Source organism: Nerophis ophidion, linkage group LG01, assembly GCF_033978795.1.
Source record: "Nerophis ophidion isolate RoL-2023_Sa linkage group LG01, RoL_Noph_v1.0, whole genome shotgun sequence".
Lineage (NCBI taxonomy): Eukaryota > Metazoa > Chordata > Actinopteri > Syngnathiformes > Syngnathidae > Nerophis > Nerophis ophidion.
This window is the reverse complement of record NC_084611.1, coordinates 37,610,668-37,623,734: the sequence shown is the minus strand read 5'-3', so window position 1 is coordinate 37,623,734 and position 13,067 is coordinate 37,610,668.

Sequence of the window (13,067 nt, the reverse complement as noted above, 5' to 3'; positions counted from 1 at the left end):
TTCTATTTTGGCGACTAATTACTGCTTTTTGATGAATGGTTGGATGAATGTGTTCACATTGAGGACACGTCGCATATACCGTATTTTTCGGACAATAAGTCGCAGTATTTTTTCATAGTTTGGCCGGGGGTGCGACTTATACTCTGGAGCGACTTATGTGTGAAATTATTAACACATTACCGTACAATATCAAATAATATTATTTAGCTCATTGATGTTAGAGACTAGACATATAAGATTTAATCAGATTTATCGATTAGGAGTGACAGATTGTTTGGTAAACATATAGCATGTTCTATATGTTATGGTTATTTGAATGACTCTTACCATAATATGTTACGTTAACATATCAGGCACCTTCTCAGTTGGTTATTTATTCGTCATATAACGTACACTTATTCAGCCTGTTGTTCACTAGTCTTTATTTATTTTAAATTGCCTTTCAAATGTCTATTCTTGGTGTTTATCAGACTTGCCCCAGACAGTTTGGTTGTGTTTTATTTTTTCCTCTGTGTTGGTTGTCTTACCTGTCAGCGCTCTTGTTTTGGTTCTGTTTCCTGTTTGTCTCCCTGAGTGCTGTGTCCCCTCAGCTGTGGCTGATTTGCACCTGGCCACACCTGGTGTCAATCAACCAGATACTATTTAAACCTGCTTTGTCCTCCACTCGGTGTTGGAGTATTGTCGTGTCGTGTCACCACTACCTGTCATTGTCGATATCGTTACAGCTACTACCTGTCGTGCTACTACTCGTCCTTGTCGCTGTCGTCGTAGCGGTAAGCTGTTCCTGTTAGCTATTTGTAGTTTGCTTTCTCCTAGCTCTTTTGTTTTGTGTTTTCTTGTTAGCCATGAGCTGTTTCCAGTTTTTCTGTTTGCTGGTTCCTGTTTTCAGTTTTGGCTATACCTAGTTCCTAGTTTGTGTTTTTTTACCTTTTATTTTGAACATTAAATCATGTTTTCCTGGACAAAGCCTGCCTTCTCTGCATCTTGGGGTTTGTCACCAACACACTGTGACAGTGTTGGGTTTTATCAAATAAATGTACCCCAAAAATGCGACTTATACTTCAGTGCAACTTATACGTTTTTTTTCCTTCTTTATTATGCATTTTCGGCAGGTGCGACTTATACTCCGGAGCGACTTATACACCGAAAAATACGGTAGATCCGATTTATTTCCACGTACGAAAGAGCCCTGTGTCACATAGGAAAAGTTCGGAATGGCACTCTTCACACGTGCTAGGACTAGGATTTGGACGTGGATTGTTTTCCCGAGGTGCCAAGCGAATGGAGTGGAAACGGCGTGAAGGTAAAGACATCTTTTATTTTAACACTATACTACAAAAAAAGGAATAAAACAAAAAGCGCTCGCAAGGACGTACAAACACTTGGCTATGAAACAAAACTATGAACATAAAACAAAACACTTGCACAATGGCATGCATAACAAAAACACTTACCGTAACGAGAAAGGAACATGGGTCTTTTGCATGGAAAGCATAGAAGGTGGTGAAGGAGGTGATGTTGCCAGGACGAAGAACCGAAACAGACAGGCTTTAATAATACTGTGGTGATTAGTAAAAACGGGTGTGCGAGTGTAAAACGTGAGACAGGTGCGTGACATGAGCACAAGATGAAAACTAATGAGTTGCTATGGTGATAAAGACAAACAAAAGTGCACAAAGAGTCCAAAAACAAAACCAAACATGGCTAAAACAAAACATGATCCCATAGACGTGACAACACGGACATGAAATAATCCAATACAGGTCGCAAATTGGCTAAAGAAACCCTAATTGACCTGCAGTGTGAACAAGGCCTTAGCGTGTCTGTGTTTGAGGTCTGGGTGTGTCTCCTTTCATGGCGTTTGAACCGCGGCGAGGCACTTTAAATGGAAATATGCTTGACATTTAGGAGGAGATGTAATCAGCGTCCATTAGAAAGCAGCTGATTTCCTCCTCAGAGCCCCCACTGCCTCCACCGCCCACCCACTCCTCTATTTTCCATGCTTCTCCACGGTATATCATTCCTTTTTCCACTCTTGATTTATTTCTTTTCCACCCATAGACTGCTGGCGGGCTCCTCTGTCTCCTTTTCAATCGAATTTACCTGTCTCACCTTTCCTCCTCCTCCCCCCTCCTCCAGCCTTTTCCGCCATCAGGGCGTTCAAGAATAAATGTCTGATTTCATTTCAGCCTGTTTTTTTTCTCACCACGCCATTACCGAGGCGTGTCGTCAAAAACACGGCGGCGTCCTTGTATCGGGGCAAATCATGCAAAGTAGTGAATCATCTGGGAGGTGGGGAGATGTTCTGCTTTGGAAGGTATGTGATGGTGGAGTAACGACGCACAAACAAATCCAGATGATGATGATGATTGATGATGAAACTCTGCTCCTGTCTGATGTGACTCAGGATTGAGGACGTCTGTATTCAAGTGGCTGATGACTTGATTAGCCCGCTGTGACGCATGCAATCATTTTCTTTCCTACTCTGGATCTTGTACTTACTTTATGTGCATGTTGGAACAATACACAACTTAATTTTGTCTTCCTTAGCGTGAAATTGGAATGGTGTTGGCAATAATAACCTTCTAGCTCAATCAATAAAGCCCTGCAGCACAACAGGTGCACCTTTTTATAAAAGTGATAATGTATTAAAAATAAAACAATCAATCAATCAATCAATTAATGTTTATTTATATAGCCTTAAATCACAAGTGTCTCAAAGGGCTGCACAAGCCGCAACGACATCCTTGGTTCAGAGCCCACATAAGGACAAGGAAAAACTCACAACCCAGTGGGACGTCGATGAGAATGACTATGAGAAATCTTGGAGAGGACCGCAAATGTGGGTAACCCCCGCCCTCTAGGGGAGACCGGATGCAATGGACGTCGAGTGGGTCTGACATAACATTGTGAAAGTCATACATAATAGTGAGAGTCCAGTCCATAGTGGGGCCAGCAGGAGACCATCCCGAGCGGAGACGATTCAGCAGCGCAGAGATGTCCACAACCGATGCACGGGGGAGTGGTCCAAGCTGGGTCCCGACTCTGGACAGCCAGCACTTCATCCATGGCCACCGCACCTGTGCCCCACCCCTTCCACGAGGGGGTAGGGGGGCAGAGCAGAACGGAAAAGAAACGGCAGATCAACTGGTTTAAAAAAGGGGTCTATTTAAAGGCTAGAGCAGGAGTCGGCAACCGCGGCTCCGTGCGTCGGTTGAGGTGGGCCTAACAAAAATAGATTGCAACTCAGAAAGGGACAAGCGGTAGAAAATGGATGGATGGATGTTTTTGATACTGTTATAACATTATTTAGGTGCTTAAGAGTGGCCGGTCCTAGTGTTGTGTGATAAAGACTGTCCTGGGCATGACGTTAAAGTGCATCCGGAAGTGGAGGCTCCTATATGGGGGTCTTGGGGTGCTAGGAGTTTAACCCCTTTAATACTGTTACCCCAGGTGGTCGCTTTGGACTTGATGCTACTGGACCCTGACCCGATTCTGTCAAGGATCGTTTGGTGACTGTCTGTGCACCAGTTTCCCCACGTTAAACTAAGTCACGCACAGGCATCCTCCATAAAGGGATACACCCGTACCAGGAGGATCGTCATACTCGTTCGAGTGACCGCCGATGATATAGACATAAATACATATCCCGATATAGGTCATTTGATAACCTGACAACAATATCGATCAGCGATTCTCAATTATTTTCTGAAGAAAATACGTTGCGCTCTCCCCACCCCCTCCATTGTTAGAATAATTATGTATAAGTTATCACTGATCTTTAGAATGCTTAAAGTCCGTTGCTATAGTTATTAGCTATTGTACTCAAGCTGGACTTTTTCTATCTGTGCAAGGACAAAACTTCTTGTCTGAGGGGTGGCCTCATCTTCGTATGTTATCTTTATTTTAGCCCACCAACAGCCAAGGACTTCAAGGACTTCAACGAAGAAAAGACGACAGCACACAGACGAAGCAAAGACAAGGCGAAATCACAAGGCCCCAACACATTCCATAACGTATTGTGCGTACTGGAGCTGCTTTGCATTATATATGTGACCCCTCTTTTTAGAGGCTGTCTCAGTGATGTTGACTGGAGAACTCCTCAATAAATAAAGGGACGCGGGAGCTGTACCTTAGAGCATAGGGTGAGACTGTGACTAAGTGTGCAGCTCCATGCGTTCTCCGCATGAGCCAAATTGAACTCTGTCCCTGCATGATTCCTTGCTTCTTGTCTCTTTAATAGATGTCATCAGTGTTTGAGCCTGACATCCACTCTCCACCGTGACTATAAAAGTATAAGTTTCATTCTGATTGCTACATTTATTTATATCATCATAATTATCATTTATAATCTAATGATTATTGCTTGCAAAGACAAATTGTTTTGGCTCATCAGAGAGACTTCTTCTAGGGGGCACTGTCACATGACTCTGTGTAGTAGTGAGGTTTGACTCTATTTCACCAATCAAAAAGGAGCCTGGCAGTCACATGACCGTCACACAAACTGTAAAAAGTGACATGCAGTCAGGACCTACCGCATAAATGCTTTCCAAATATTCTCTATTTAACAGAAACACATTGATGTTTTCTAACAACCAACTACAAAAGTAGATGCCAAAGATCCTCTATTTAACAGGAGTTTTTGCTCTTTTTTATGGACAAGCTAAAAAAAGAGTTAACTGGACAGGACGAGACCAATGTGCTGTTTTTACAAACCCCAGCAAAGGTTTTTCTCAAAGATCCTCTAAAATGTATAATATTGCAGTGAGTTCCTAATAAAAACAGCCGAGTGGTCACATCATTTAGAGCACAAGTGTCAAACTCAAGGCCCGGGGGCCAAATTTTTGGGGGGGGCATGAAAAAGGGAGGTTTTTCAGGTTGGTGCACTAATTGTAAGTGTATCTTGTGTTTTTATGTTGATTTAATTAAAAAAAAAAAAAAAAAAGAATTAAAAAAACATTTTTTTTAATAAAAAATTCTTCTGCGGCCCTGTACCAATTGAGCCCGGTGGTTGGGGACCACTGATTTACAGGATCTTTGAGTAGTATTTTGCATTAGGTTCTTAGTTTCTCTTGTTATATTCTTATTTTACTGTTATATTTTTATTCTCAATGTTGCTTTTTAGTTTTATTCCTACTATGATATTTTTCTATTTTGTTTCCATTCATACCCCCATTATTTACTTTTTACTTTTTAAATTGATCCCAACTTGTCACGCTTGGTAAAAGGATTGGACTCAGATGCAGAGTTGGGACTTTAGACAGGCTTTTATTTTGACAACTTCCTTTTACCTCCAAAGTCAAGAAATAACAATATCTATAATCACAAAAAAACTACTCGGCAAAAAGGTTCCACAAAAAGAAGGAACAACCGAAAATCACTCCGAACGGAGGAAAACACAAAAGTAAAGACAAACTATAATTGACGCCGCATATGCTATAAAAAGTATTAAACAAAAAACCCTCCAACTGGAGGACCAAAACAACAGCAATGAGAATTTCTACACTACCTAATCTAATAAAGTTTTAACAAAAATAGTCACTCAAAAAGTTGAGGAATGGATGAAAAAATTTTAACTGAAACTTACCACTGCGGCTGAATAACAAAATAATCAAAATCACTCTGCTGAGGAGGAAGAAAGGAAAATTCAAAATATTCACAAAGGGGTTCAGGATCAAGGGACATAAGCATGAGACAAGGCAAGGCATGGACAAGGACATGGACGCTAGAGAGCGCGAACAAACGAGACAATCTGGCACAGAACAAAGGAAGGAGTGAGCTTATAAAACACATGAAGGTAATAGGGAACAGCTGTAAACAATCAGAGAACAGGGATGACGTCAGACTGATGACACAAAAGGAAGGGCAAGTGACCTGAAACGAGAGGAGAGTTACTTTTCAAATTAAAACATGCAAACCATAAGAGAGAAAAACCCAAGACAATACATCCTTCACCGCGGTGTGACACAACTCTGTACACTGCTGCTGGAATTTTAATTTTCCTGAAGGAACTCTCCTGAAGGAATCAATAAAGTACTATCTATCTATCTATCTATCTATCTATCTATCTATCTATCTATCTATCTATCTATCTATCTATCTATCTATCTATCTATCTATCTATCTATCTATCTATCTATCTATCTATCTATCTATCTATCCATCTATCTATCTATCCATCAATCAATCAATCAATCAATGTTTATTTATATAGCCCCAAATCACAAATGTCTCAAAGGACTGCACAAATCATTACGACTACAACATCCTCGGAAGAACCCACAAAAGGGCAAGGAAAACTCACACCCAGTGGGCAGGGAGAATTCACATTCAGTGGGACGCCAGTGACAATGCTGACTATGAGAAACCTTGGAGAGGACCTCAGATGTGGGCAACCCCCCCCCTCTAGGGGACCGAAAGCAATGGATGTCGAGCGGGTCTAACATGATACTGTGAAAGTTCAATCCATAGTGGCTCCAAGACAGCAGTGAGAGTCCCGTCCACAGGAAACCATCTCAAGCGGATCAGCAGCGTAGAGATGTCCCCAACCGATACAGGCGAGCGGTCCATCCTGGGTCCCGACGAGCGGTCCATCCTGGGTCTCGACTCTGGACAGTCAGTACTTCATCCATGGTCATCGGAACGGACCCCCTCCACAAGGGAGGGGGGGACATAGGAGAAAGAAAAGAAGCGGCAGATCAACTGGTCTAAAAAGGAGGTCTATTTAAAGGCTAGAGTATACAGATGAGTTTTAAGATGAGACTTAAATGCTTCTACTGAGGTAGCATCTCGAACTGTTACCGGGAGGGCATTCCAGAGTACTGGAGCCCGAACGGAAAACGCTCTGTAGCCCGCAGACTTTTTTTGAGCTCTAGGAATCACTAATAAGCCGGAGTCTTTTGAACGCAGATTTCTTGCCGGGACATACGGTACAATACAATCGGCAAGATAGGCTGGAGCTAGACCGTGTAGTATTTTATACGTAAGTAGTAAAACCTTAAAGTCACATCTTAAGTGCACAGGAAGCCAGTGCAGGTGAGCCAGTACAGGCGTAATATGATCCAACTTTCTTGTTCTTGTCAAAAGTCTAGCAGCCGCATTTTGTACCAACTGTAATCTTTTAATGCTAGACATGGGGAGACCCGAAAATAATACGTTACAGTAATCGAGACGAGACGTAACAAACGCATGGATAATGATCTCGGCGTCTTTAGTGGACAAAATGGAGCGAATTTTAGCGATATTACGGAGATGAAAGAAGGCCGTTTTAGTAACGCTTTTAATGTGTGACCCAAAGGAGAGAGTTGGGTCGAAGATAATACCCAGATTTTTTACAGAGTCACCTTGTTTTATTATTTGGTTGTCAAATGTTAAAGTTGTATTATTAAATAGAGGTCGGTGTCTAGCAAGACCGATAATCAGCATTTCCGTTTTTTTGGCATTAAGTTGCAAAAAGTTAGCGGACATCCATTGTTTAATTTCATTAAGACACGCTTCCAACTGACTACAGTCCGGCGTGTTGGTCAGCTTTAGGGGCATGTAAAGTTGGGTGTCATCAGCATAACAGTGAAAGCTAATACCGTATTTGCGTATGACGTCACCTAGCGGCAGCATGTAGATGCTGAAGAGTACAGGGCCAAGGACCAAACCCTGGGGAACTCCACACGTTACCTTAACATAGTCCGAGGTCACACTGTTATAGGAGACGCACTGCATCCTATCAGTAAGATAAGAGTTAAACCATGACAGGGCTGAGTCTGAAATACCAATTCGTATTTTGATACGCTCTAATAAAATATCATGATCGACGGTATCGAAAGCAGCGCTAAGATCGAGGAGCAGCAACATAGATGACGCATCAGAGTCCATCGTTAGCGATAGATCATTAGTCAGTTTTGCGAGGGCTGTCTCAGTCGAGTGATTTGCCCTGAAACCGGATTGAAAGGTTTCACATAGATTGTTAAACGCTAAGTGCTCATTTAGCTGCTCTGCAACAATTTTTTCGAGGATTTTCGAAATAAAGGGAAGGTGAGACACCGGTCGGTAGTTTACCATGAGGTCTGGATCGAGGTTAGGTCTTTTAAGGAGAGGATGAATAACCGCTTTTTTGAATGCAACGGGAACAGTGCCCGAGGAAAGTGATAAGTTTATAATATTTAGCACTGATGGACCTAATAATACAAAAAGCTCCTTGATAAGTTTCCCAGGAAGTGGGTCAAGTAAACATGTTGTTTGTTTTATTCCATTTACACGTTGTAACAATCCTTCTAATGTTATTTCATCAAAACGAGAGAAACTATTTTGGATATTTGCAGTATCCGCCGTATATACAATCGTATCTGTGTTACTATAACCCCGTTGTAGCTGGGACGCATTGTCTTTAATCTCCTTTCTAATAAGTTCAATTTTCTTATTAAAGAACTTCATAAAGTCATCTGCCGAATGGGTGGAGCTACTGGAAGGAGTCCCTTGTTGGGTTAGCGATGCTACTGTACTAAACAAAAATTTTGGATCGTTTTTATTAATGCGGATGAGATTTGAGTAATAATTAGTTTTAGCTAAGGTAAGCATGCGTTTATAAGTTATTAAACTATCACTCCATGCTTTATGGTGCACCTCAAGTTTAGTCGTGCGCCATTTGCGTTCCAGCTTTCTACATAATAATTTCTGAGCTCTAGTTTCTTCAGTAAACCATGGCGTACGCCTTTTTGGAGCCTTTTTTAACTTCAGCGGTGCTATACTATCAATGGTTTTGCGCAGGGCGTTGTTAAAGTTGTTAGTGAGGTTATCAATAGAGCCCACATACTTTGGGAACGGTGCCATTACCGAGGGCAGTAGGTCCGCAAGAGTCGTCGTTGTGGCAGCATTAATGTTGCGGCTGCTATAGCAGTTATTATTATTATTAGCTTGCCGAACATGAGTCTGAACTTCGAATTCTATAGGGTAATGATCGGACATTACTTTAGTATACGGGAGTATCATAACTTTGGAGACGGTGATACCTCTGACAAGCACTAGGTCTATCGTATTACCGCTGCGATGCGTCGGTTCATTTATTATTTGTGTAAGACCACAGCTATCAATTATAGTCTGGAGCGCCACGCACGGTGGGTCCAATGGGGTATTCATATGGATATTAAAGTCCCACATTATAATTATATTATCGGCGTGCGTCACTAGATCAGCAACAAACTCTGAGAATTCACTAATAAAGTCCGAATAGGGCCCTGGGGGGCGGTAGATAACGGCCAGGCACAGAGGCAGAGGTGTGGCAGACTTCATAGAAAGCACCTCAAACGATTTATATTTATTATTTAAGTTAGGACTAAAGTTAAAGTTTTCGTTGTATATTAGTGCGACACCCCCTCCCCTTTTGAGGTGACGGGCAATATGCGCATTCGTATAGTTAGGAGGGGATGCCTCATTTATCGCAAAAAAGTCATCTGGTTTAAGCCAGGTTTCGCTAAGACCGATGACGTTAAGGTTGTTGTCTCTAATGACCTCATTGACTAATAACGTTTTGGGAGACAAAGATCTGATGTTTAGAAAGCCCATATTATAGGTAGTGGGCTGTTTTAAGGAGTTGTTGATAAAATTATCCGTAGTAGCAATATTAATAATGTTGCGTTTATTATGCGCAGTGTACATAAAATAATTACGACCATATCTAGGAATTGATATGACGGGAATTTTCAGATTGTCTACTTGGCGCTGCGATAAACTGAACGCATCATAATTTGCCACCTCAGTAGAACGCATGTCTAACTCTGACGAAGTCATAGACACAGTAGAAAAAACATTTTGTGAGTTGTGTATTATTCTACGAAAATTGCTATGTGTACAGGGATCATACAGCCTGGCGCTGGCTAGTTCTAACTTAACTGACTCCATACCCAGGCTAGCAGGCTCTGTAATTGCCTGTGACCGGGCTTGCTCTAGTGCAGTTAGTCAAATGTGGCTCAATGCGAAGTCTATGTTCCGAGACAAGAGGATAGCGCCTTCCTGGTTAGGGTGAAGGCCGTCTCTCCTCAGCAAGCCAGGTTTGCCCCAGAAAGAGGGCCAATTATCAATAAACGTAAATCCCTGTTGTCTGCAGAAGCTATCCAGCCACCTGTTAAGAGAGACTAATCTGCTATATCTCTCATCATTGCCTCTCCCAGGCAGGGGGCCAGAGACAATTACTCGATGCCTGGACATCTTTCTGGCGAGATTACAAGCCCTGGCTATGTTTCTCTTTGTAATCTCTGATTGTCTCATCCTAACGTCATTGGAGCCAACGTGTATTACTATATTCGCATAACTAGTGGTGCGGTTAGCCTGCCGTACGTGTTTACTAGACCTGTTGCGAGTTAGCTCCCTAAGATTAGCTTCAATGTCAGGTGCTCTGCCCCCGGGAATACACTTAATTGTGGCTGGTTTGCTAAGCTTTATGTTTCGGGTGATGGAGTCCCCTATGACTAAAGTGTGGTGCCCGGTAGACTGGGGTGTAGGACTAGCTAAAGGGCTAAATCTATTATGCGTCTCAACCGGTACACCGTAGCTTGTAGGCCGATTAGGGCTGCTACAAGCTGGGCTAGTTAGCTCGCTACAGCTAACGCTAGCAGATGTGTCCGCAACATCTAAAGTTACGAAATTACACTGCTCTAACTGGCGGACACGGCTCTCTAGCAAAGCCAACCTATCCATGAGTAAAGTGCACGAAGCGCAGGAAGCCATACTCACAGAAACTTTCCGTCGCCGAGTCGGGTGCCAGCTGTCTTCGGGAAGTGGTGGTCACGGTGGCACCCCACCCATATCCATCTATCTATCTATCTATCTATCTTGAAGGGGAACATTATCACAATTTCAGAAGTGTTAAAACCAGTAAAAATCAGTTCCCAGTGGCTTATTTTATTTTTCAAAGTTTTTTTCAAAATTTTACCCATCATGGAATATCCCAAAAAAAGGCTTTAAAGTGCCTGATTTTCGCTATCTTTAAATCCATCGCCCATTTTCCTGTGAAGCCATTTAGTCAACATGGCGGATAGCACAACAAGATATAGCGACATTAGCTCGGATTCAGACTCGGATTTCAGCGGCTTCAGCGATTCAATAGATTACGCATTTATTGACACGGATGGTTGGAGTATGGAGGCAGATAGCGAAAACAAAATTGAAGAAGAAACGGAATCTATTGAGCGAATAGCTATTGACGCTATTCGGCGATTTTCTGCCTTTGCATCGCCGGTAAAATGTGCAGACCAAACGATCGGGACTTTCGCATCTTGTGACACTGGAGCAACTTAAATCCGTCGATTGGTAAGTGTTTGTTTGGCAATAAATGTGGGTGGAAGGAAAGGCTGGATGCAAATATTACTACAAATGTACATACAGCCAGCCTAAATAGCATGTTAGCATCGATTAGCATGTTGTGCTAATCGATGCACACTCCACGTGAGTCAACTTGAATCTGTCCCTGATCGTGTTGTTACACCCTCCGACAACACACCGACGAGGCATGATGTCTCCAAAGTACGGAAAACAGTCGAAAAAACGGAAAATAACAGAGCTGATTAGACTCGATGTTTGTAATGTGTTTGAGAAAATGGCGGATTGACTACCTGGGTGACGTCACGTTGTGATGTCATCGCTCTGAGAGCGAATAATAGAAAGGCCTTTAATTCGCCAAAATTCACCCATTTAGAGTTCGGAAATTGGTTAAAAGAAAAAAGGTCTTTTTTCTGCATCATCAAGGTATATATTGACGCTTACATAGGTCTGGTGGTAATGTTCCCCTTTAAAAACAACAGAGTGGTCCTGTTATAAGAGTCTATAGAGCAAACCTCCATAATGCTCTAAAGTACATCACTGTTTTTTTTTTGTTGTTTTTTTTGTCAATAACTTACTAAGGCATGTGAGTCCCCTTTGAGGAAAAAAAAAAAAAAATCGACACAAAGTGCTGCCATGCAAGCCGGAAAGAACCTTTTGAAAATCAAGACTACATTTCCTGCACTTGGGTGCATTTCTACACTTTATTTTACCTTTAGATTTATCCTCATCAGCCAACCTCTTTTAGCTGTCTTTTTGACACATATATGTCACATGTAATGTACCACAGAATTTTTTGTTTTTTTAGTAGATAATTTAATAATATTACAATAAAAAAATGTGATGTACAATTCTATAACGTGCATGCAAAGCACTCTATCCTGTAGCCACGCCCCCTTAGGTAATATATTCCTGTGTTGTTTGTTTACATCTGCCACGTTAAAAATATACCTTCTCACTGGCAACTAATAAATACTCTACAACCACACCTAGTTTAGAAGTAACAGTGATTAGGTTGTAATCATCCAAATATGAGAAGCAGCAGAGTAGAAAGCCGTCGACGTTGTGGCTCGGAGAGCGAACGGAGGCAACAACAAGTAAGCTAGCTAGATCATGCTAACTAAAAAAATGCGAAAGTGACGTTTTGACACAAAAATGAATGTTTAAAAACTCGGATTTCTGTGTTTTCGCGGATATTTCACATGCCTGATATTTTGGAGAATTGTTTAACCTTTTTGCCATATAGGTTTTCAAAACAGCAGGGTGATCCTGTGGTCTAAAGTTGTCTCGATACCAGTATTTTGGTACCGGTACCAGGAGCAAAATTATTTTGGTACTTTTCTAAATAAGGGGGACCACAAAAAAATTAATTATTGGCTTTATTTTAACAAAAAAAATCTTAGGGTACATTACACACATGTTTCTTATTGCAAGTTTGTCCTTAAATAAAATAGTGAACATACAAGACAACTTGTCTTTTAGTAGTAAGTAAGCAAACAAAGGCTCCTAATTAGTCGGCTGACGTATGCAGTAAAATATTGTGTAATTTTCCATTCTATTATTTTGTCAAAATTATTAAGGACAAGTGGTATACAATTAATTATTAATCTACTTGTTCATTTACTGTTAATATCTGCTTACTTTCTCTTTTAACATGTTCACTCTGCCCTTCTGTTAATGTGTAATAATCACTTATTCTTCTGTTGTTAATTTTGGATGATACCACAAATATGGGTATCAATCCGATACCAAGTAGTTGC